The sequence below is a fragment of the Acomys russatus genome, chromosome 10 (genome assembly GCF_903995435.1).
Source record: "Acomys russatus chromosome 10, mAcoRus1.1, whole genome shotgun sequence".
In the NCBI taxonomy this organism is placed as follows: domain Eukaryota; kingdom Metazoa; phylum Chordata; class Mammalia; order Rodentia; family Muridae; genus Acomys; species Acomys russatus.
This window is the reverse complement of record NC_067146.1, coordinates 56,572,541-56,599,006: the sequence shown is the minus strand read 5'-3', so window position 1 is coordinate 56,599,006 and position 26,466 is coordinate 56,572,541. Positions and strand designations below refer to the sequence as shown.

Here is a 26,466-nt window from a genome sequence, read left to right as displayed (position 1 = left end):
CCCTGTGGCCAGGCAAGGCAGCCTCACCAGGAGGGAGTGATCAAAAAGCAGGCAACCCAGTGCATATCAGAGACAGCCCATGCTACCCTTACTGGGTGACCTACATGAAGCCTGAGCTGCCCATCTGCTACATCTATGTAGGGGGGTTAAGTCCAGCCAGTTTTGGTCCTTGGTTGGTGTTTCAGTTTTTGCAAGCCCCTTGGGGCCTTGGTCTTCTTGTGGAACTCCTGTCACCTCTAGGGCCTTCTATCCTTCTCTCAGCTTTTCTACAAGATTTCCTATGCTATGAGTCTTCACATCTGTTTGGATCTGCTGCTGGGTGTAGCTTCTCAGAGGACAGCTCTGCTAGGCTCCTGTCTGTGAACAGAGTATTGTTAATAGTTCAGAGGTGGGCTTTTTCCCATAGTGTGGGTCTCGGGTTGGACAGGGCATTGGTTGATCATTCCATCTTACACAAATCATAATGGCTAAGATAAAAAACTCAAGTGACAGCACATGTAGGCAAGGATGTGGAGAAAGGGGGAACACTCCTTTATTGCTGTTGGGAGTGCAAACTTCTACAACTATTTGGAATTCAATCTGGTGCTGTCTCAGAAAAATTGGGAATAGTTCTACCTCAAGACCGAGCTATGCCACTCCTTGGTATATACCCAAAAGATGCTCTACCATACAACATGGACATTTGCTCAACTATGTTCATGGCAGCTTTATTCATAATAGCTAGAATCTGGAAACAATCTAGATGTCCTTCAACCAAAGAATGGATAAAGAAACTGTGGTAGCTTTACACAATGGAATGCTACTCGGCTATTAAAAATAAGGAAATCATGAAATTTGAAGGATAATAAATGAAACTAGAAAGATCATTCTGAGAGGTAACCCAGACCCAAAAAGATACACATGGTATCTACTCACTTATAAGCAGATTTTAGCTGTATAGTACAGGATAAACATACTACAATTCACAGACCCCCAAAAGATAAGTAACTAGGAGGACCCATAGGCGGATAATTAAATCTCACTAAGAAAAGGAAATAGAATAGACAGTGAAAATGGTTGAAGAGAGGGAATAAGGTAAGAGAGGGAGCACAGAGAGAAGTGAGGGTGGAGATCAGACCTGGGGAGAGCAGGGGCAGGAGGACAGAGGGCCTGCTGAGAAAAGAGAAACTATGGGTGGAGGCATCTCTGTGACAAGCTAGAGACATGGGACAGAGTAGGCTTCTGGGAGGATATGAGGGTGACTCTAGCTGAGATTCCCAGTGTCAGGGGTCATGGAGACTAAAGAAGACACCCTCTAACTAGACAGGACTCCTAGTGGAGGGAGGGAAACACCAACCCACCCACAAAAACTTTGACCCGAAATTTACCCTGCCTACAAGATGTGCAGGGATAAAGATAGAGCAGAAACTGAGGGAATGACTAACCAGTGCCCTGATCTTGCACGTTAAAAAATGTCAAACACATGAGCACATTAGATGTACCGGAGGTAGCAGGAAGGACTGATGGAGATCACAGTAGAAATGCAGAAAATAGGACAGTACAAATATGTAAGGACAAATAGCACCCAGACTGGCCTCTTAAAAACACTACTGCTGACTTTCACACGAACTCTGGTGCCCCAAATTTGACCACATCCCCTGGATGAGGAGGCCTGGCGGCACTCAGAGGAAGGATAGCAGGCTACCAAGAAGAGACTTGATAGCCTATGAGCATATACAGGGGGAGGGGGTCCCCCTCAGTCACAGTCATAGGGGAGGGGAGTAGGGGAAAATGGGAGGGAGGGAGAAATGGGAGGATACAAGGGATGGAATAACCATTGAGATATAATATGAACAAATTAATAAAATATATTTAAAAAACACTACTGCCCTGCCTCAGCCTTCCTAAGAGTAATTCAGAGGAACCATAGAAAACAGACACTAACATCTGTAACACAATCTTAACCCATTGAACCCAGTCACATAGGAAAAGATAACACAGTGTAGGCTTTGCCCTATGAAGTTGGCTCAATGCTTGAAAATCAACATGGTCCACCAAAGGAATGGAATAGAAAGCTGAATATTTATCTCAGTGAGAACGTGTTATACAGAGATTTGTCTTCATTTATTTAATCATTTTATAGCCTGATCGAAGACCCCTCCCTTCTCTCCTCCCACTCCCATCCTCACACTCCCTTCCTTCATTCCCCCTCCTCTTCTCCTTCTAGAAGGGTGCCAACCTACCCTGGCAATCAAGTCTCAGCAAGACTAAGTGCTTCCTCTCCCACTGAGGCCAGATAAGGCAGCCCAGCTAGGGAAAAGGGATCCAGCGGCAGGTAACAGAGGTAGAGACAGCCCCCTGAAGTTGTTAGGGGGATCCACATGAAGACCAAGCTGTATATCTGTTACACGTGTGCAGGGCACCTAGGTCCAGCCTATGAATGTCCTTTGGTTGGTGGCTCAGTCTCTGTCAACCCCCATAGGCCCAGACTAATTGGCTATGTAGGTCTCTTATGGTGTCCCTGACCCCTCTGCCTCCGTCAATTCTTTCCCTAACTCTTCCATAAGACTCCATGAGTTCTACCTATTGTTTGGCTATGGGTCTCTGCATCTGTTTCCATCAGCTGCTGTGTGGGCCTCTCAAAAGACAGTTATGCTAGGCTCCTGTCTGTAAGCATAGCAGAGTATCATGAATAGAGTCAGGAGTTGGCTCTGTCCCATAGGGTATGTCTCAACTTGGGCTAGTCATTATTTGGCTGTTCCCTCAATCTCTTCTCCCTCGTTATCCCTACACTTCTTGTAGGCAGGACAAATTTTGGGTTGAAGGTTTTGTGGGTAGCTTGATGTCTTCTTAACTCCACTGAGGTCCCACCTGGCTATGGGAGGTGGCCACTTCAGGCTCCATATTCCCTGCTGCTAGGAATCTCAGCTAAGATTACCCCCCATAGACTCCCAGAAGCCTTCTTCTTCCCAGACATGCCCCCCCACCAATTTCCTTTCTCTCCCAGCTCACTCTCCCCACAGCTGATACCCAATCCCCTCCCAACCCCCTATCTCATCCACTTCCCTCACTCCATCTACTTCAGATGTCTATTTTAGTTTCTCTTCTGAGTGACATTCAAGCATCCTCCTTTGAGCCCTCCTTTATTTATTTAGCTTCTTTGGGCCTGTGGATTATAGCATGATTATCCTGTACTTTCTGGCTAATGTCCACTTTAAAGTGAATACACATACGATGTGTGTCTTTTTGGGTCTGGGTTACCTCACTCAGGAAGATATTTTCTAGATCCGTCCATTTGCCTGCAAATTTCATGATTTCTTTGCTTTTAATAGCTGAGTAGTATTCCATTGTGCAAATAACAGAGATAAATATGGATCTATTTGTACTCTTCAAACTGCAGATCTCCAGTTAGAACAGCACCATTTGTCAAATATGCTTTCATTATCCCATTGCATGTTGCTGGCTTCTTTGTAAAAAATAAAGTGTCCATATGTTTGTGGGTTTATTTCTGGGTCTTCAGTTTGATTCCATTGATCAGCTAGTCTATTTCTATGTCAATACTGTGCAGTTTTAAAAAATTACTATTGCTCTGTAGTACAGCTTGAAATCAGGGATGGTAGTGCCTCTAGAAGTTATTTTGTTGTACTGGATTGTTTTAGCTGTCCTGGGTTATTTTTCCATAGGAAGTTAAGAATTGCTCTTTTTAGTTCTATAAAGAATTGTGTTGGAATTTTGATGGGAATTTCATTGAATCTGTAGATTGCTTTTGGACAATGGCCATTTTTACTATGTTAATCCTGCCAATCCATGAGCATGGGGGAATCTTTTCATCTTCGGATATCTTCTTCAGTTTCTTTCTTGAGAGACTTGGAGTTCTTGTTATACAGGTCTTTCGAATGTTTGGTTAGAGTTATCCAAAGATATTATATAGAATTTGTGGCTATTGTGAAGGCTGTTGTTTCCATAAGTTCTTGCTAAATAACCCTGTTTATCACTTGTATAAAGGAAAACTACTGTGTGTGTGTGTGTGTGTGTGTGTGTGTGTGTGTGTGTGTGTGTGTGTGTTTTGAGTTAATTTTGAATTTAGCCATTTTGCTAAATGTGTTTTGGAAATCACTTATGTATACTATCATATCATCTATGAATAGTGATACTTTGACTTCTTCCTTTCCAATTTGTATCCCCTTGATCTCCTTTAATTTTTTTCTTTCTGTTTTTTTATATGGTGGATTGCATTGGTGGATTTTTTGTATGTTGAACCATCCTTGCATCCCTGGGATGAAGCCTGCCTCATCATGGTGGATGATGTATTGATGTGTTCTTGGATTTGGTTTGTGAGTATTTTATTGAGTATTTTCACACCAAGGTTCGTGAGTGAAATTGTTCTGAAATTCTCTTTCTTTGTTGAGTCTTTGTGTGGTTTAGGTATCAGGGTGACTGTAGCCTCATAGAATGAGTTTGGCAATGTTAATTCTGTGTCTATTTTGTGGAATAGTTTAGGAGTATTTGTATTAGCTCTTCTATGAAAGTCTGGTAGAATTCTGTGTTAAAAACATCTTGCTCTGGGTTTTTTGGTTGGTAGACTTTTAATGACTGTTTCAATTTCCTTAGGGATTATGGTCTATTTAAATTGTTTACCTGATCTTGATTTAATGTTGGTAAGTGGTATATATCAAGAAAACCATCCATTTCATTTAAAATTTCCAATTTTGTGGAGTACAGGCATTTGAAGTAAGACCTAATGATTATTTGGATTATTTCAGTGCCTGCTGTTATGCCCCCTTTTCATTTCTGATTTCATTAATTTGGATTCTGTCTCTCTGCTTTTAAATAGTTTGGCTAAGGATTTCTCTATCTTGTTGATTTTCTCAAAGAACCAGTTCTTGGTTTTGTTGATTCTTTGAATTGTTTTCTTTTTTTTTTCTAATTTATTGATTTTAGCCCTCAGTTTGATTATTTCCTGCCTTCTACTCCTCTTGGGCATGTTTGTTTCTTTTTCTTTCAGAGCATTCAGGTGTGCTTTTAATTACTAGTATGAGACCTCTCCATTTTATTTATGAAATCACTTAGTGCTATGAACTTTGCTCTTAGCACTGCTTTCACTGTGTTGCATAAGTTTGTGCATATTGTACCTTAATTACCATTGACTTCTAGAAAGTCTTTATTTCTTTCTTATTTCTTCCCTGACCAATTGGTCACTGAGCAGAAAATTGTTCAGTTTCCATGAGTTTGTAGGCTTTCTATTGTTTCTGATGTTGTTGAAACCTAACTTTAATCCATAGTTATTTCTTTCATTTTTTTAATATCTGTTGAAGCTTGTTTTGTAACTAACTTATTATATGGCTTTTAATATTTTTCTTTGTTATGCATATTTAGTATTTTTATTATTATGTGGCAGAAGGATTTTTTTTTCTGGTCCAATCTATTTTTTTATCTACAAGTTTCTTGTATGTTTATAGGAATCTCTTTCTTTAGGTTGGGGAATTTTTCTTCTATGATTCTGTTAAAAATATTTCCTGGGCCTTGGAGGTTGGAATCTTCTATTCCTATTATTTTTAAGTTTTGTCTTTTCATAATGTCCTAGATTTCTTGGATGTTTTGTGTCAAGATTCTTTTTAGATTTAACATTTTCTTTGATTGATGTATCAGTTTCTTCAATTGTATCTTATATACTTGAGATTCTGTCTTTTATCTCTTGTATTCTGTTGGTCATGCTTGTGTTTGTAGTTCCCGTTCTCTTCCATAGGTTTTCCATCTCCAGGATTGCCTCAGTTTGTGTTTTCTTTATTGCTTCTATTTCCATGAACAGTTGTGTTAATTTCTTCACCTGTTTGAGTATACCTTCTTGTATTTATTTAAAGGATTGATTAGTTTCCACTTTAAAGGCCTCTATTATCTTTATAAAATATATTTATGGTCTCTTCCCATTTTAAAAGCCTCTACATCTTCATAAAAATAAATTTATAGTATGTTTCAGTTGTGTTAGGATATCCAGGGCTTCCTGTAGTAGGATTGCTGGGCTCTGGTGGTGCCATATTTCTAGATTCTTACTGATTGTGTTCTTACATTGACCATCTTGCTGTCCCTATGGTTGGCTGGATGTTTCTGATGTGGGACTCCTCAGGAAGTTGGAGCCTTGGCCCTGACAGTGGAGCTCAGGGAAGAGAGCACAGCGTCCCTCTGCTGGCTGTGCCCCAGCGGAAGCAGGCAAGGATGGAATTGGCAGGGAGGGTTCTAAGCTGGAGCCCCGTGCCCCCTGCCCTGGCCTTCTCAGGAAGGTGGGTGATAGGGGTCCAGAGATAGCATGCAGCTCATCTCTGCTGGCTCTGCCTCAGGTGGATCAGGAAGGCAGGGAATTTGTGGGGAGGGGGTCTAAACTGGTGTTCCTGGGCTTCCTGTAGGCCTCCTGGCAAAGGCAGGCAATGAGGTTGGGGTACAATGTACTGTTCTTCTTTGCTGGCTGTGCCCCAGGTGGATCAGGCAGGTACAGATATTTAAACCCACTCAAGATAGAATCTCCTAGGAAATTAAGAACAACGGAGAAGTACTTTCACTTCCTTGGCATGAGAAAAGGAACCACAGAAACCATCAGGTGACATAGTACTTAATGTTGAGAGACTGAGTCACTCAGGCTAGAAGGATGCCAAGTGTCTCTGTCATCTTTTCCATTCAACCTGGGACTGGAACGTCCAGCTAGTATAATAAGACACTTGAAGCCAAGAAGAAAAGTTGTCCTGTGTACACAGGAAGCCCTGATTATTGACAAGAACAACAAAACAATGCAGCAGAAATGCCTTATTAGAAAAAATAGACACATTTTCAAAGTTTAAAAAATGTATTTTTAATTTATCAATCAACAGCAAGAACGAAAAATATGATCATTTCATGTAAAATAACATCAAAAAGCATGAACTACTTAGAAGTAGAATAATAAAAAACATGGAAGGAATCAATTTAGAAAACTATAAAGCACTGCCAAGAGAAATGAAGAATCCCTAAAGGAACAAAGAAATGGGCCATGTTCATGAATGTCTGGTAGCCGTCTCTGGTGTGAACTATGCTTTCTATTCGGTCACAGTCATAATTCCATAAAAGTTTGCATAGCTAATTCTAATATTGGTGTTACTAGGACAAAACAGAGACTAGTTTATGACTGCTGCCTTCATGTGTTAGGAGGTACAATAATCAGACTGCTGTTAGAGCACTGAGCCCACACTAACATGGGTCACTGACTTTTAATACTACTTATCCTTAAAACCCAGACTAACTCACAGCACAGCCAGTTATCAGTAAAAGCCAAACTAACTCACATTATAACCAGTTAGCAATTTGATTTGGATCATAGGCATCAAGGTAAAAACTGAATTATGAAGATTTCACAAGAAAACACTGGGGACTATTTCCATAACTTGGGGGATAGGTGACAGTCTGTTAGGGGACATAAAACAATATCCACAAGAGAGAAAACAATTATACCTAATCCAACTACACAGAAACTTTCTGTTCTTAAAGAGGTAGTTTAACGAGAAAATGAATAGGTCCACTTAGGCAGAGACAGTCCAAATGCACATAGGTGACAAAGGAATTGTATTAGCACTATGAGAACCCACTAACCAGTAAGAAGAAAAAGTCATTCTAAGTAATGGGGAAAATCTCAGCAGTCAGGACACAGTGGAAGATGTGCAGTGGCAGACTGAGCCTGCAAATACTTACCCAATATCACGATGAGCTCATGAGCCTACACCGTTACACACCTGGTAGCAGCAGGAACATTTTACAGAGGTGAAAATTTGGAGTTTGTGCAGGGTATTTAAAATAGTAATATCCCTTAGCATTTTTGGCAGTTTCTGATAAAAATTAAATGTGCACTGACCCTTTGTTCCAGTGGTGGTATTTATGTGTTTCTTATGAGCAGGCAAACAAACAGAGCAAACGGAAAGCACACATCTGGAATGTCTGCACCTCTACCCTCCATGGCTAATGCTGGAAGGAGCTCAGTGGCTCCAAGTGAGTGAAAGACGAACAAAGTGGTGTATTTATTCATACCCAGAATACCATCAGCCTGTAGAAAGGAGTAAGCTGGTAGCAGAGTCAACTATGGGCAGCCAAGGAAGTGGGTGGAAGTTCCATAAAACAGGAACTGTGGGCATCTAGGTTATTGCAGAGCTGGGAAATGGCTCCTAAGAGTCCCTTAGACTCCAATGCCAGGTGTGTGTGGCCCATTGGGAGGCTGTGACATCTCTGGCTTTCCTGATGGTGTCTCAGTCACCACCAGATCTGTGCTACTGCTGTCTAACAGAGCTCAAGAACTGTCCTGGAAACAGAATGAGTGCAGGACCACAGGGGCCTGTGATGTGCTGGACAGGGTGACAACAGAGAGCAGCCAGGGCAGAGCCAGGTAGTCAAATGCCTGAAAAGTGCTCTTGCATCTTTGCTCTCCTGCTTCCACAGTGGTCCAGGCTACTGTGAGGATCTTGGTGCGGATGGGGACTCCAGAAAAGACAGCCATTGGCATTTGCGTTCTGTGGCAGGGTTTCAGGAATTCCCCTGCATCCAGGCATGCAAATGAGAAACCAAAGAGCCATAGGACAGTGGAATGTTGGGCAGCAGGACCCATCTGTGTTCAGATGTATAGACTGGGAACGTGAGAGTGAGCAGCATCTGAGATGCTTGAAATTTTGTTATTGATGATTTAAACCTAAGGCTTTGTGCATACGAGACAATCCTTCTACCCTCTACCACTGACCTACATCTCCCTCTCCCTCTCCCCCAGCCCCGTCTTGTGCATGTGTGTGAGTGTGTGTGTGTGGAGGTTCCATAGTATACATATGGCAGTCAGAGGACAAGATACAGGAGTTGGATCTCTTCTTCCACCATGTGGGTTGTAGGGATCAAAGGCAGATCATCAGGCTTGGTAGCAAACACTTTTACCATCCAAGCCATCCCTACTGTTACTTTTTTGAGACAAGGTCTTATGTGTTTCGGGCTGGCCTCTAACTCCCTCCTCTGCCCCTCCTCCAGTGTTGGGATTATAAGCATGTGCCACCACATCTGAATAGTCAAATAGTTTGGCTGCTTAATCGGAGAAGTGGGCTTTGACAAGCCTGCTGCTGAGGGAGGAGCGTTCTCCCCCTTGTCTTCTGGCTTACAGAATTCTAGGGGGATGCCACAGGGAGAGGCTGTGCTGCAGAATGGTGCTGGGGTTCTGCCCCACTGTTCATTAGGCACTCAGGATCTCCTCTGCTCTGTTCAGCTGCCGTCATAACCCCAGCCACTAGTAGCTATTGCTTGTTTCCTTGCATCTTTCTGTTTACTAAAGCAGTTGTTGAGTATGTGATTGACAGTGGATAATGATGGGAAGCATTTTCTATTTTTTTCTTTGTAAATTTTTTTTTGGCAGATTAAATTCTTATGTAATATCCAACTTTATTCAGAGCATCATACAATATATACTCTGAGGGTTAAGAGGAGTCACATGAGTGAGCATACAATCACCAAAGACAAGCAGCACTTGGTGAGGAAGCTGCACAGTGGATGAAACATACTGACCCATAGAGGCATATAAACAAATAACAGTAGCCAGTTCTAAGGAACTCATGGCTGTACTCTACACCTGGGAGGAACACAAAAACACATTCCAAGAACAGTTCCATGTTTTGAAGAAACTAGGGTCACAAGACTTGTTCTATTGGAGTTTTATCGCAAGCACTCAATCCTCACACAGCTCCATTCTTGAACCATATTCCAGCAGGATGACACTCGGTACGTCAACCACACTCTAGCTAGGGCAGGCTACATTCTCAGGAGTTCATCAACACAAAATAGACTCCATGCTTATGTTATGATTTGATGGGTTTTGGTGTGTTCTTTCTTTTTTAAAAAGAGAAATAAAAACATGAATTTGGGTGGGTAGAACCTAGGAAGAGCTGGGAAAGGAGAATGCGATAACAATATACTGTATGGAAATATAGAGACTAAATAAAAATATAGTTGTACCATTCCTTCTTTCCTAGCTCCTACCCTTCCCATGCCTGTCTTCTTCCAAATTCACAGCCTTTGCTTTTTTTAATTTTAATTTATTATAATTTATTTAGATTACATCCCGATTGTTATCCCCTCACTTGTATCTTCCTGTCCCACCCTCCCTCCTTCTTCCACCCTACTCCCCTACTCTAGACCTCCACCACAGGACCACAACCTATCAGGTCTCATCTGGATAGCCTGCTTCCTCTTCCTCTGTGTGCCACATGCCTCCCCACCAAGGGGAAGTGATCAAATTTGGGACAGCAGAGTTCATGTCAGAGACAGTCTTAAAAATGCTTACCATGTCAGAGGCAGTCCCTGCTCTCCAGGGTTGTGGGGAAGGTGGGGACTGCGTCTGACATGGTAAGCACTTTCAAAGCCAGTTTTTAGCTGCTGAAGATGTTAAAGTGGGAGGTCCATACATGCTCCAGAAGCAAGTCCTAGGAGGCCTATATTTTCATGAACTCCAATTTGATACTTTACGCTACTTCTTCTTAGAAATCCTTCATGCCTTGGCTCACATGTATCTTCATTTGCTTCCTAACAAGTACAACCTCATTCCACCCATCTTTAGATGAGAACTCAAGTCCTGTTCCTGCCCAGAGCTGTCCCTGGTGGTCCCTGCCATAGAAGAACAGATGTGAATGAAGGAAGGCTACAGTAACACTTAGCAATGTGGACTAATGCCTGCTGCCCTCCTCCCCTTGGCTATTTCCCCTCTACTAAGAGGGACTAGAAGTGTGACAGTAGGGACAGAGAGAGCCAAATGTCTCCAGCAATCCATTCTGCCCTGTCAGTCAGGAACCTTACAGTGAGACGTTCATGACCTCTATCCCTGTCAGGACGGGTAATCTCTGAATGCTTCATTTTCATGGCCTATTGAACCCTGGATCTGTAGCAACGAGGTCCCTCTGAGGTGCGACAAGCCCAAGGCAGCACCATGGTGTGATCAACTCACTTCCTCTTGTAGAAGACAGCCAGGGGAGGAGCTAACAGCAAGAGTGGACAGAAGGTGCCCTGATCCCCGCCCCCCCCCCCAGACCTGTGGTTCTAGCTGGGTAGCACGTGTTAGCCAGTCAGACAGAGGGATCACCTAGTCACCCTATGTGAAGCCCAGAGGAATTTGTACCATATCCAAGATGGCACTGCAGAGAGATGTGGTGCCAGCTGCCAGGTTACCAAGCTTTACTGATGGTCTCTGCAAAGGGAAGGAAACCTAGATATCCCTTGGGTTCTGCCGAGAAGCTAAAGAGGTACCTGGTGGCCTGTGTGCAAGCAGATGTGTGGGACTAGAACAAAGAGAAGCTATTCTAAGGACTTCGTAATGAGGGTCCAGCCGCTTGGCTGCACTCAGGCTTCAGGACTGTGACCCTGAGTGGCATCATGCATGTCCCACATTGTTGATATGGACCATAAAACAACATGTACCTCGGAAACAGGACACATTGCCTGAAAGCTGATCAGCCTGGGGAGGGCCAGGGTATACTATCCACTATTTTAACCTATGGCTTTTAGTCTCACACATCTGGAAGCACACACTTCCTCCACTGGCACTTACCCCTGTGTAAGGAACCTTATGTCCTGTCATGCTTGATTGGTGATCCCGCTGCCTCTTTCCCAACCTCTCTGGCAGAGTGTAGATGATTCTGAGAGTATCAAGCTTTCTAATGTGTGTACTTCCTAGCAGTTGACAAAGGTCAGTTAATTGAGAGAGTGTTCAGGGATGGCGGTGAGTCCTTACGGGTGAGGTATGCTTAGCCTCAGAACCAGCCACTCTCAGCCTGTGGTCCCAGCATCCTCTGAGAAGTGATGTGGATCCTGTGAAGTAGTGTGTGGCTCAGCCTTCATTCACGCTCATAACTAATCAATGATGCTGATGGGAAGTAGCTCTCCTCAGCTTCATTCGAAGTGTGTCTTTAAAAAAACTGAAGTACAAGATGACTTTTTTTAAACAGGAGAGGCCGATTTATTGAAGTAGTGTGTGTGCGCGAGTGCATGCGTGCGTGTGTGCGTGCGTGCGTGCGTGTGTGTGTGTGTGTGTGTGTGTGTGTGTGTGTGTGTGTGTGTGTATACATGCCCTGGAGCTTTGAGATTTGGCCTTCTGGGTGGACCAGCCATAATGTACAATGGATATCTGTGTTGTCATTGTGAGAGCTGGACTTATTTAAAAGAAGAAATAGCTCTGTAATTCAGAAAATGAATAAAACTAAGGCTCTCTTAAAGGCAAATAGGATCTGGAGATAGTTGGTACAATGCTTGTTATGCATATCTGAGGCCTCAGCTTGATGCCATTTCCATGTGAAGAAGCTGTGTGTGGCAGCAAACTGTCAGTCTCAGAGCTGGGAAGATGGGCTCAGATGGATTCCTGGGGCTCACAGGCAGCCCACCTCACCTACTCAGTGAGCTCAGAGCACTGTGAAACCTGTCTCAAAGCACAAGGTGGATGGTGCCTGAGGAAAGATACCTGAGGTTATTATCTGGCCTCCACATGTGCACCCACCGCCACTACAGAAGCTCACAAAGAGAAAGCTTTAAAAAAAAAAAAAGTAAAACAAAAAAACCTAGCAACAGCAAAGAGTAAGAGTCCTGAGGAATGATGTCCATGGTATTTAGCTTCCACATGTATGTGCACACACACACATTCACCACCCGTACAAATACAGCAAATAAGATTGATTAAAATGTTCACAATTTTCTAGATACAACAAGACCCACCAATATAGGAGCTGGGGACATAGCTCAGTTGGCAGAGTGAAGTTTATCAAGCCCTGGGTTTGATGAGGAGGCACATAGGCTGGGTAGCTGGCGCACACCCATCACTTCAGCCCTTGTGAAGTAGAGGCGGGAGAACCAGGACTTAGCTCCCTAAATCGTTTAAGGCCATTAAGGCTACATAAGACCTGGCCCAGAAAAAACATAAAGCCAACATGCTCCTCCCTCACTCTTTTTAGTATTTGTCCTTTCCAACAGGATGAGGAACAGGCATGTGACTGGTGTTGACCCAGCCCAGGGTACCTGGTAATGAAGGGCCGGCTCCCCGCTGTGACCTCAGTCTCAGGGAGTTCAGGTATGTGGGCCTGCTCACTGTGTGGGTGCTGTGAGGTATGCCTGTCCATGTTTTCCACCCACTAGCTGGGCAGCGGACCTTCAAACCTGTGTCTCCAGGCTAAAAACACCCTAGTGCTCAGCCAGACAGCCTGGAATCCACCTTGCCACCTCTTATGGGCAGCACACCGTCAGAGAGAGGCGAAACATTTGAAATTTGTTGTGCTGAGCAAAATCTATCCCTTTAAAAACTTGTTTGCAGCTGTGCCCAATGATGATGGATTTATCACATAAACCGGGGATTAGTAAACAGCGTGTACCCTGTAAAGAGCCCAACAAGTCCTTGCTCATCAGAGCGCTTAATTGCGGTGGTTATATCAAAGCCGTGTAAAACTCCATCGCCAGCCACAAGCCAGCCTCTGTGTTCTACATAGGTGCCCCTGCCATTGTTTTTCCACCTGCTAAAATGAAAGATTCTTGGAATATCAGAGTATGTAAAGCGTGTTTATGATGCAAATATAAAGATGCCCTTTCATCTCCTTAAGCTTTGATGTCATGATATGAAGCGTTTGGTGTCCCTCCTTCTAGATCCATACTGAGATGCTGTCTGGTTCCCCAGCCTGTGTGCCTAGTGTAAACACTCAGGAGCCAGGAGCTGGGGCCTCTATTTGCAAGACTGTCTAAACAATCTGCCCACTGCTGAATTAATAGAAAGAGGAACACTGTCTATATGCCTTTCTCAAAGGTTTAGAATAATAAGTTGGGTGTTCAGGTCAGGGAAGCCTGCTAAGTGAGAAGCTGCACAGGACTCGCAGATGGCGTCTGGCAGAGGGCAGGCCTTCCATGTGCCGGAAGGCCCAGGACTAAGTTCCCCAGATACACATGTAAGCCTCCTGCTCCCAACCTGTGTGAAACCAGCACAGCGTATCTTAACACAGTTCAGTTAAGAGGCTCACTTACATCTTAGTTTTGGTCAAGATCTCTCAAACTTTTAGAAATATGGACGGCCAGGGTGTGTCCTAGGCCACTTGAGGAATGGTAACCGAGATGCCCTCTGTGAGGTCTGGGTAAGTCTATCTGGTAGGCTTCAGGGCACCAATGCTGAGGAACTGACTCAGAGCCGTGGTGCTGCTGGGTCACATTATGCTATAGTGCTGACTATCTGTTACAAAATGTCCTCACTTGAAGAAGACTTCTGAGCATCTATGTGTAAAAAAGTAAATCTCCTAAAAGAGTAAATAGAAACTATAACTAATTTTTGTTCATTATGGAATTTTTGAATGAATAAATTTAAAGTTACACAAAAGCTACATAAAAATAATAAAATTTAAATTTTGTCCACTTTAGATTATAAGCTGGTATGTGTAGCTAAGGGGAGGCATTGTAAGGGAGGCCTACAAAGCAAGTGGAGCTCTGAATGTCGGGACCTGAAACACACTACAAATTTACTTGGGAAGCATCTTCTTATTCATTAAAAAAAAACCCTATATTATATCATTTAAATTATCTTATTTCTAGAGTGAAAATATGGAATCTATGTAATCAATTACTGGTTCTACTGTGGCATGTTTTGTGACACTAGGCCTCAGAGAGATCTCCTGAGTTTTTTGGGAGCCAGGATAGAGTCAAGCCACTCTTACCTTCTCTGTTTCTCACCGAGCTCCCAGATGAAGGAAGCCTTGCCTGTGGGGCCCAGCACTGCCACGATGGGCCTTGGAGCTTACTTTTGAGGGATGCAATTATATCATCTGGCTGTGAGTTCATGCAAAGCATGGTCTTGTGCACACATGATCTTCTCACTGACCAGAATGTTTAATTCATCAGAACACTCTTGTCTTACCATCTCCTGGATAATGGCAGTTTGCTCTACAGCTGTTTTTGTGGCTGGAACAGTAAAAAGCCACTCGCAGTGATGAGGGTCTAAATCTGCTGATTGTAGACATGAGGAATTCACAATACCCCATCAGTCACGAGGGGGGCAGACAAGCTAATTGACCCACTTAACGAATAGAGCTCCCCAAAGAGGGCTGTCTTTCATGGCTTAAGTCCCATTAATCAACAAATACTCATTGGGCTCCTGCTGTGCCCCTCATGTGGATGCTGGAGATGCCTGGGGAGCATGGCATAAATCAAGACCTATGGCCCAGAGCATCCTTTGATTCTCTTGAGAACAGGATGGCGTGTGATGCTGCTGGGAAACATGGCGTGTTTATGAACATGGCTGCACTTAGGGCTCATGGGAGAAGGTGCTGGTGGCAAACATGGGGAAAGGCTAAAACAGTGTGGAATAAGAGATTCATTGTGCACACTGAAGGAGGGAATATAAGACACAGAGCCTGGGCAGCGGGGCACACTCAGGGAATGGCACCCAGAGTGCTGCACCTCAGGTGCACCAGCACTGTCCTCAGACCCCTAGAGGATGATAGCACCCATAAGCTATCAGGACTTATATTACTTCTGTTCCATTTTTTGCTTGTAAACTTCAAATGCCGACATCCAGGTCAGAAGAACAACTTGAAGAGACAAGTTTTTCCATGTAAGGAGCCCCCAACTTTTGAAGATCCGTCCATCCTTTAGGCCTGGCCAAGCTATGGATGAGCAAACGTCTATCTTTGGTCATTTAGACGTCCCAGACTGGAGTCAAAACCATGATTGTCATCAGTTTGTATTTTCTCCACTACAGAGCCTTGTTTCCCATGAGGTGCAATAGTAGCATGTGCAGTCACACAGACATCAGGCCTCCATGTGTGGAGGACATGATGGAGTCTACTGTGTGTGTTCCTACCTGCATGCTCAGCTGTTTTTCCTTCTTTCAGCATCTCTCCGTGACACCTTGGGCTGTCCAGACCTCAAGAACAGCATTGATACAACTCATGATATAACTGTCTGTTAATGTTTTAGGGAAAAAAAATCAGGAAAAAAAAAAAGGTTTTGTGAAGAAATTCTACTTGGATGTGCACACATGGGGTGTGAGGTGTTGGGAGTGGAGATTGGTATACAGTACACTTCAGACTCCTACGAAGGGTGGAGGAGTTGGAGCAAGTGGGGTGAGTTAGAGCAGGTGGCGAGGGAGGTGGAGACTTGGCCCAGGTGGGGAGGAGGGCAGCTCTGCACTTGCCAGTGTGTTTAGGTTAACGGGCCCCACTTTCTCCAATAGTGTGAGTGGGAGCTGAGCAGATCTCAGGACGAGCTCAAAGGTCAGGATGAAGGTAATATGAGGCCAGGCCGAGACTATTTCCAACAACACTTGATAGTCTGGAGAGGAACTTTTGCTGGAGGGAAACTGTTCTGCCAAAAAGTGATTAGTTCACTCCAAGAGTCTCTCGTTTTAAAATTCAGCACCAAAACGCAATCTGCCTCTCTTCTTTGGTTTCACCCACTTACCTCTCCCACTCGGTCTCTCTGCGTGTGCTTTGTGATTTGATTTACAAATTTGCTATTGGATTTTGGAGGCATTAAGGGCCCTAGGCTGGCGCCAGCACAGCTCTATGTTAAGCCTCTGGTCTTGCTCTGACTTTCACTTGTCACCTTATATTCCTGTTGGGACACAGCACAGCACTCTCTCATAGCATCACTTGCAGGGGCTTAAATTGCAGCAGGCAAGATTGGAGTTAGACCTGGGAAGTACAGGGAGACATTCTGTTTTTGACATCCTGTGTTCCTAAGCTTGTGCTACCGGGAATGACCTGGAGTGACATTTGTCAGCCCTCCCCATCAACCCAGGAGTTTTGCATGTGTATAATGTTGTACATAGAAGCCACCAAATAGGACCAAGAACATCAACGAGTATTGTTGCCTAAAAAGAGCCAATTCTGAAAATTAAATGATAAAAATGTCATTAAATAGAGTTATAACTTTTCAAAACTTGTCTGGTATCCTCACAGTGCTTACTTCATAGAAATTTTCTCTCAGTAAAAGAAAAATGTGATTACTTTTCAGAAACGTATGTTAAGAAATCAATTGGAAAAATAATTAAAAAAAAAAAAAAAGAAATCAATTGGAAGAGAGAGGGAAAAGAAAAGAAAAGAAAAGTGGACCCGAGATTGGAGAGATGGCTCAGTGGTTAAGAGCCCATACTGCTCTTCCAGGGGACCAAGTTTTCTTCCTAGTCTCACATTGGGCACCTTTTAGTAGCCTGTGCCTCCAGCTTCAAGGAATGTGATGCCCTCTTCCGGCTTCTGCAGGCACTGCATTCTTGCACATTGTCTACGCACAGATATACACATGCATATAAATAAAACTTTTTAAAAGGTGGGCCAGACAGCAGGTGATATTTGTAAGGTGACAGCAAATGGCATGATCTGTGGAAACACCACACCCATTCTCACAGTAGAGAAGGTTTGAAGTTTTTTAACTCTCCTTGGAGTCATCTGGAGCTTGGGTAGGAGCAGGTGAGCACCCCCCTCCCTCTGGTGTGTCCTTGGCCTGGGTGTGACTGGGTCTGTGTGAGAAACTGACTCACCACTGTGACCAACTTTGTGAAAACAAATTGTCCTATCCGTACTTCTCCATCCTTTCTGTTTAGTCGCTTCTTGGGTTCCTCCCTCTGGTCCCCATCACCCACCTGCTTCTGACCCTCTGCCTTCCTAGCATCTGAAGGGAACACAGCCACACACCAGAGCCACCCAGTGCATGTCCTCATCGCACCTGGCTTCATGGCTCAGTTGTCCTTGTCAGACTCTGGTTGTAGCTGGAAAGAATCCTTCCCTCCTCCCTCACTGCTTTCCTCTTTCCTGAGTCCTCCAACCTGCGTGACTGACAGTCTTTACTGCCACCACCCATGCTCTTAGGGGAGGTTCCACACTAGACGTTCATATTTTCAGATGATTGGAAAAACACTCTCCCCTGTTTCTGTTTCTAAGCTCTGCTGGTCCCTCTGTGTCCTTGTTCCAGGTCACACTCACGGCACCTATTTGCTCTGCCTCTTGAGACTCAGGCAGGGCAGCGTGGGAGACACAGCCTATGTGGTAGTTTGGATGAGAATGGCCTCCTTGGGCTCATTCCTTTCAATGCATATTCATCAGCGAGCGGCACTATTTGAAAAGATTAGAAGGACTAGGACGTGTGACCCTGTTGGAGGAAGCATGTCACTGGGGGGTGGGTCTTAAGGTTTCAAAAGCCCATGCCAACCCCAGTCTTGTTACCTATGAATTATGATATAGCTCTCAGCTCCCCCTCCAGCACCATGTCTGCCTGCACGCTGCCATGCTTCCCACCATGATGATAGTGGACTAAACCTCTGAAACTGTAAGCCAGCGCCAATTAAATGTTTTCTTTTATAAGAGCTGTTTTGGTCATAGTGTCTCTTTACAGCAATAGAACAGTGACTAAGACAGCCTAGCTTCTCATATGGCTCAAACTGCTACAGTCACAGCAGCTGTCTCTCCTGCCTGTCTGACTTAGTCACTGCTCATTCCTCTACCTGCCTTTCTTCAGATCTTAGCTTTCTGTGGATTCCAGAGACCCTACCAAGACCCCTAGGTGTTAGTTGTATATGTTTACTGTAAAAAAAAAAATACACTACAACAGATATGGCCACTTTTATACTTACTGATACATTTTTTCCACTTTTCCTTCCCTTCCTTCCCTCCCTTCCCCTCCCCTCCCTTCTCCTCTCCTCTCTCCTTCCCTTCCCCCTTTTCACTTCCTTCTTCTCTGTCATCTCCTTTCTCTTTTCTTCCTTCTTTCCCTATGTCCCTTTCTCCTTCTCTCTCTCTCTCTCTCTCTCTCTCTCTCTCTCTCTCTCTCTCTACACACACACACACACACACACACACACACACACACACACACACACAGACACTCACACACACATACAAAATGTACCAAGGGTTTGAGTGCTTCTGTGACTTGTAAGGATGTACCAAGTCATTAATAGGATAGATGATGTTTTCAAAGCTCTGGCTACCACTTAGTTTCCAGACTGGCCTTTGGAAGGTCAGCTGCTTCCCAACATGGGACACTATCCATTTCTCCAAACACTGGCCAGAGAGAAGGGGCATCTGCAATGTTGTCTACCTTTTGAGTATCAGTGGGATAACATCTGCCTGGATATTGTGGTTATTTCTTTACTACATTATTTTTGTGCCAATTGTCAGTTTTGCAGCAGTCTTAACTCTACAATTTCCCACTTTTTAACCTGCTGGTAATGGGCGGAAATTTGTTTTTAAAGCACACAAGTCTTCCTTTCATTGCATTTATGATATTTTTTTAAAGTTTGCAAACATTTAAAATATCCTGCAAGTTACTGGAATGAGCCTGGATAAGAGGGGCCAGCTGGGGCTCAGGCCTTTCCTTCTCCTGCCATCACCATGATTTATTCTTTCTCACTGTTTCACTGATCAGTAGACGTTCATGGTGCTGTGCTGTATCATGTTACCTCCACACAGACAGACAATCACTTCAGTCTGTAGAATGATTGTTACTTTATTTCATTTTATTGATTTTTTAGAGGCAGGGTTTCTCTGTGTATCCCTGGCTGTCCTAGACTCACTTTGTAGACCAGGCTGGCCTTGAACTCACAGAGATCTGCCTGCCTCTGCCTCTCAAGTGCTGGGATTAAAGGCATGAGCCACCATGCCCGGCAAATGATCGTTACTTTAAATGACATTTTGATAGGTGTATGCTGCTTCATGCTCCCTGTGTTTGCTGGGTGCATTTATCCCATCCCCTCCTGATGGCACCTTACTTCAATGATTGGGTTTTTGGTGATCAGAAGTTATTAAGCATAATGAAGATCTTCCTGTCAAAACTACATAAGGGGAGGGGGTTCCTAGTGGGCCTGTTTCTTTTCTGTCTTAATCTCGTGAAGATATTTTCCTTCATCACCTTCAGTGGTCTCACTTGGTTTTGAATTTTCGCTGCTAGTTCAATTATCTTTGTAAAATTAACTTATAGGCATAATGTGGCATAGTAATCATGTTATCTTTATGAATAACACATTTTATCTAATTGTCCAGAATCTTTACTAGGAACAACATCTCCTTGCCTTTGTGGTAAACAAGGGCATCACTTCTAGGCACAGGTTCTGTTATCTCAGACTATCTGTGATGTAGGTTAGTTACCTTTGCCACTGCCACAGTGAAATACCTAACAAAAGCAACGTAAGGAAAGAAAGTTGCTGTGGCTCGTAGTTGGAGGGTGCAGTCCAACACGGTGGGGAAGGTGTGGCTGCCAGTGTTTGCAGCAGCTGCTCACATATTGTGTCTACAATCTGACAGAAGAAGGAGATGGATGTTAGTGCTCAGATCCTTTGTATTCAGCCAGGATCCCAGACCATAGGATAGTGTCACCTACAGTCAGGGTGGTTTCTCCCTCGGTTAAACTCTCTCAAAGCATGACTATGGGATTGTCTTCATGGTGATTCTAAGTCCTGTCAAGTTGACAATCAAGTCTAATTAATAATCACACACTTAACCAATCCCATATCATATTTACTGTAACTTTAAGATATCTGAATATTTTAGCACATCTTTCATGTAGAATTGTTGGAGTTTGCAAGATTCTTTGCTCTTTGGATTTTTGTAACATTTTAGGATCAGCTTGCCAAGTGTCTCCCCCGCCCCCACCAGCCCTGTTTTTATTGGAATTACATTTAGAATGTAGATCAATTTGGAGTGAGTCAGTGTCTTCACCATATGTCCCTGAATGCACCAAATACTTTCATTCACTCAACTCTTTAAATTCTCCTAGTACCATCTCCTGTGAGATCCAGGGTAGTGCGAATAGTCTCTGTGTGTTCCCAAAAGAGGGGGAGCCCAAGGAAGGCTGGCCGAGCCACTTGCTAGAAGTCACACCGTCCAGTGGTTGAGGGCTGCCCAAGGAGCCCTAATGCCCCAGCACTTCTGGGAACTCCCTTGCACAGTCAAGGGGAATACCATGGCTTGAATGAGTGCTGCAGACAGAGTAGAGAGCCCTCTGTGTGGGAGGCCACTGAGCTTGGAGCTGTCCATCTAAGATGTGCTGAAGTCAGCTGGGCAGGAGGAGGCAGCGCACTGCTGCTGTCCTGAACACATTGCTGTCATTATATGGGTATTGCAGTTAACCTCTTATCGTGAGCACACTCTCTCTCAAATTCAACCAGAAAGTCTAATAATTACCCATGGATTCCTTTAGAATTTTTAACTTATCTAGCTAAATCACCTTAAGTAGTGATGCTTTTATTGTGTTCCAAGCCTCATATCTTATATTTCATTTTCTTGGAATAATGAGGGATCTAGATCTTTTAGGACAGTCCTGAAGGGAAATGGTAAGGACAATCGCCTCTATTTCAGGAAGTGTTTACATTCCCCAGTCAAAGCAGCACATTGGCTGTGGATTTCATGACTACACCTGGCTTTGAGTTAGCTCTTCTAGTCACAGTTTGCTAAGCAGTTTTCTGAACACAAGCAGACATTTAATTTTACCCTTTGTGATCGCATCACAGTGCCTCTGCTCACTTGCCCTTTCTTGTGGTGAGTTACACTGGAGGTCACAGCTGCTCAGTTTTAAAAAGGTTATTTGCAAGAACTCCCACTGATGTCCATCAGCAGATGAATGGACAAAGAAAATGAGGCATGCATGCACTGTGGAGTGCTAACTCACCACAAAGATGAAAGAAATGCATCATCTATTGGGAGAGAGATACAACTGTTGATCATCATGCTACATGAAACAAAACAGACTCAGAAAAACAAATACTGAGGAATCTAATATGTGATCCTAGGTTTTATAGAGAGATATAAGGTCATTTATATGTGAGATGAAAGTAGAATGAAGGCCAACAGAAGGAAGACTGGTTGGAGAGGCGGAAGAATATGGAGAGGAAAGGGAAAAGTATGGTAAAAAAAAATATATATATATATATATATACACACACACATATATATATATACACCATATGCTTAAAAGAAATTATCTCTTCAACCCCAGCATTGCAGTCAATGAGTACAGAACAACAAGGAACTTTTGAGAAAAGAGATGTCAGCTGGAAGAACCCGTGGAGGTGCTCACTTTGTCCGTTGCACCAGGAACACTAAGAGCAGTTATTTTGCTTGTTTGTTTAATTGACTGATAGATTGCAACAGAGATGTGATGAAGCCTCTGGACCCCTTTCCAGAAAAGAAAAAAAGTACCACCAACCAAACCAAACCAAACCAAAACAAAAAACAAAAAACAAACCAAAAACCCCACCTCAATGCATAAAATAGGACAGTGGGAGCTAAACAAAGAAACAAAGTACTATAAACTATGCCAGTGCAAGGACATGTGTCTTCAAATTATGAAACAAGATGCTGCCACGTAATACATGTGACTGTAGAGTAACACTGAAACAAGATCCAATGACAGGCCTGTAATTCTGAAATAGCACCAAGCCTAAAAGCCATATGAGATGGTTTCATTGAGTGTCATATGAAGTGGCATTTGACAAGTGACTGGTTGGTACAGGTATTGGTCATTGAATGCACATGTTCAATAAGAGATGGGTAAAGAAAAAATGATCGTTGTTTATGTTCATGGAGCCTCAGGTTTTCTCTGTGGTCCCTGTGGAGATAGCTGACCCAAGGCGAAGACCTCAAAAGCTAACCTGCAGTGCCTTGTTTTCCTGTTGGTTTGAGTTGCATCTTTGTGCCGTGTAGAGCTGTTTTTCCTTGTTGTTGCCTGGTCAGCGGGAAGTGAGAGACCCAACTCTGCTTTTCCCACTCCTTCTCCAGCCGTAAGAGCCTTTCCCGTCGCAGCCCCCTATTTCTCTAACCTTTCTGCTCGTTGGTTGCTCTTAGCACACTGTGAACTTGCTTTCTGTTGCCCTCTCCTTGCTTGGCCTGAAGCACTGTGCAGAAAGGTCCTGACATTCTGTTCACTGTATACCTTGGTCATCGGTGCAGCCTGTGTCCTGGGGAAATAGTGGCCGAGCATTAGGTAAAAGACTGAAAAATACTTTTTTTTTGAGTTGTGGTCAGAATTGGCAGCCACTGTATGATGAAGGTATTCTTAGACTCCTGTGGACCCAGCAACATTTATTCAGGTGTCTCCGTGGATGGCTCAGAATATCTGTATGCGTGAGTGAGGTGGGCACTCTCTGTAGTCTGCTCACCTCACCTGTGCCATTTATGTTTGTCACCATGTTATAGCTATCACTTCCTTCCACCCTTGCTGCTAGAAGGTGGGTCCTGCTTTGCAGCTGCTGGGCAAATGTTCCAGCTCTGCAGTGTGAGCCCAGTGTGTTCCTGCTTCACAGTCTTTTCTTAACCTTATTTGTTTGTTCTAATGGCAGTGATATTTTTATGTCTTTCATTTTGTCACACTTACCTCTTGTCCTGGGCTGCAGGAACTCATCCCACAGATTCCTGTGAGCAGAACAGGCGTGTTTCCTTCTGACCATCGTGGCGGCCAACCCTGGCCCAGACCTTTCAGGCTGGGCTTGAGGAAGGGGAGGTGGCCAGAGGCCACTCAGAGAAGCTGTACTTGGTTTAAAAAAAAAAAAAAAAAAGACTGCTTTTTTTTTTTTTTTGCAGAGATGAAAATACAACAGATTTGGTGCAGTTTGTTATGGTGAAATTTTTATACAGTTTTATTGTGGTGTCATGGTGGGAAGGCAGAGGATTGCTTTGGCCTGACAGATGACATCCAAAGTGACAGGCTGTCCTTTGCAAGCAAACTGCTATCGCACACATTTCCTTGATTATAGAGGGAAAAGAGATGTGTTTGTTCCTTAGCACTTCACTCTGCTCTGAAGGACTTTGGGCTGCCAGTGACACACATTCCATCATCTCCATAGTGGCTTTGAATTCTCAGCATACTCTGGGTCTCCAGGTCCTCTGAGCACCGCCCACCCTGTCTCTTATCTCTGAAGTGCGCCGCTATTCATTCTATTAGAAGGATTTGAGAACAGACCTCACTCAGCCTCTGATTCATCTTTTAATTTGGCCTAAATTAAATGTGAATCACAATGATGGAAGGCATGTGTACCGTGCTTCCAAGGGGCACTCATTGTCAGTTACAGAACCATTTTGATTTTACAAAAGCTCCTTACATTTTGCTACCCATTGGATACGTCTCAGTGCTATAGTCAAGGGGATGTGTTTATCCGAACTTGCCTGGGAGAAGGGACATTGGCTATCTTGAGTACTGGCCCTGACTTCTAGGGGGAAGGGACAGTGGCTGGCTTAGGTGCCGGCTTTGGCACTGAAGTCACAGGTTGCCCCTGTACTCCAGCTGGGCTCAGGCCTGAGCCACAATCATCTCCTGGGCCTTCGGGACCACCTGGTAAGAGTTTGGCTTAAGTGGAGGGAGGTACAATACATATATTAACTCGGACCTTTCGGGCCTCAGAACCCCAGTGCCAAAGCAGCCAGCAATATTTTGAGGGTTCACTGATATCTCATTCCTGTAGCAGTGTGGGGCACAGTAGGTGAGCCTGGATCGTGGAGAGGAGGAGGCCACAGTCAGACACACCACTCTACGGGAACTTTATCTTCTATATAAGATGGTGAGAGATTCACAGCCCAAGGAAGGTCAGGCAGGGTATTGATCAGGTTTATGCATAAAGAGGAAGTACTGGGGCTGGGTGAAGGGTTAGAAAGCATCTCATTCAACCTTCCCAAGACTTGAGCTACGTCATTTTCAGCATAGGTGGTGCCATACCTGCTCCTTCCAGCAAGGTACCTTTGATGCCATGTTGAGCACACTAGGAGTAGGGATGGAGGGAACCACACTGACTCCATGCACTGGACCCAGAGGACTGACTTCCCAGAGCTGGAGTTCCCAAGGCACAGCTGGGGACTTCTTTCTCTCCTAGGAGGGGCAAAGCATTGCCTGTGGCCAGTGATACAGAGCGAGAGGGCCATAGATGGCAGCATCAGCAGCTAGGTCTAATGGTCTCTTGACAGCATGGGTATCACTGCATCTCCAGACCCTGGCTACAGAATCAGTCAGTGAAGTCCTCATCCCCACTATGGCTGGCCCAGAAACTGTACCCAAACCCCTCAAAATATTGGTCCAGTGTACACATACCCCCAACCTTTCAAAATATTTATGTCTACTTAGGCACTAGGGTTCTGAGGTCAGAAAGGCTTGAGTCAATATATGTGTTATTGTACCTCCCCATATTTAGCATATTCCTTATTTTTAGAAAATGGAAATATAATCTCATCTTTAATACCTATACTTCCATAGATGGTTCATATAAAAACTTTGTAAAATATCTGGAATTTTTATAACCAGTGTCGGTTATTATCAAATGAACAACCGCTGTGTAAACAGCTTCATAAAGCAGAAACCTAGTCTTGGAAAGGAGTAAATGATTTAACACAAACTCATGATGGTGTATGTTGCCTGTTCCAGGGTACAGCCAGCACTGGCAGCTGCTCTCCTCTTATTCAATAGTCTGTGCTTCTGTGTCAGGTATTTCTACACAATCTAAAGCTGAATGCCAGACAAAATATAAACACAGGGCCAGAAGAGAGGCACATTCTCAGAGACGCTAGGTGGAGGGGATCGCAGCAGCAGGCAGTGTGGCAGCTGCTGGTCTATAAGTGTCTTCCATTCTCTCATATCTCAAGGGCAGGTTATGTATGAGGGGAGTGAGGGGCGAAGCACCAGTAAGTTACAGCTTTCTGAAGAGCTCCATGTCTTCCTACTGGAGAGGTCTGTGGTGGCCAGGACAGAGGGGTCCACAGACATGAGCCAATGTGGCATGAAGCCTTGTGTGACTGGAACTAACTCCAGTGCTGCCCACTCTCAGCCTCTGGATAGTCAAGGGTGTTTCTGTAGCAGTGTCACCCACTCATGGCGGTCGGCAGCTGCAGCTGGAGCGCTGATCTCTAGAACAGTTTCCTAATAGGCACAATGGCACATGTGCTGTGTCTATGGGAACTCAAGACAGTTGGGGAAAAGCTTTAAAATGACAATCTGTGTCTCAATGGTACTCACTTAGCAGAGCAGATAGATTTAAAGGTGCCATTTGCCATGCTGGGAGCACATCCTAGGCTGTGGAGCAGGGCATGCTGTGGGCTCTCCCTTGGTTTCTCTCATTGGTCCTCACTGGAGGGGATCCTGGGTTAGAGATGACTGCTGGGAAACAGACTATAAATGGTTCTGTTTTCAGCAACATGAGGTTTTCCTCCAAGAACATCCCACACTTGGTAAGTCTCCTCAGGTGCCTCTAGAAAGACAGACTGCAGCACCCTGGAGCTTTCTGATGCAGAGTCGTGCAGATGACCCACCCCAGAGAGTAGGCAATTCATCTTCCTTATTCCCATCTCAGAGTGTGGGGCACAATGCCCCTGGCTATATCATGTCCTCTGTCTGCTGTAGATCACTTCAGTGTGTGCTGCCACATTTTAATGCTTCTGTAAGATTCCTACTGAGTAGTTTTCATTTTATGAAAAATTCGAAGTCCTCTGTTTTCCTGTAAGCCTAAGATGGTGAAATTTGGAGGCC

At 44.1% G+C, this 26,466-nt stretch overlaps 1 pseudogene; it reads right to left on the bottom strand.

Moving 5' to 3' along the window:
• The window catches only part of LOC127194149 (40S ribosomal protein S8-like), a 98,682-nt pseudogene extending 75,275 nt beyond the window's left edge, over positions 1-23,407 (bottom strand).
• Positions 23,408-26,466: the final 3,059 nt, after the last annotated feature.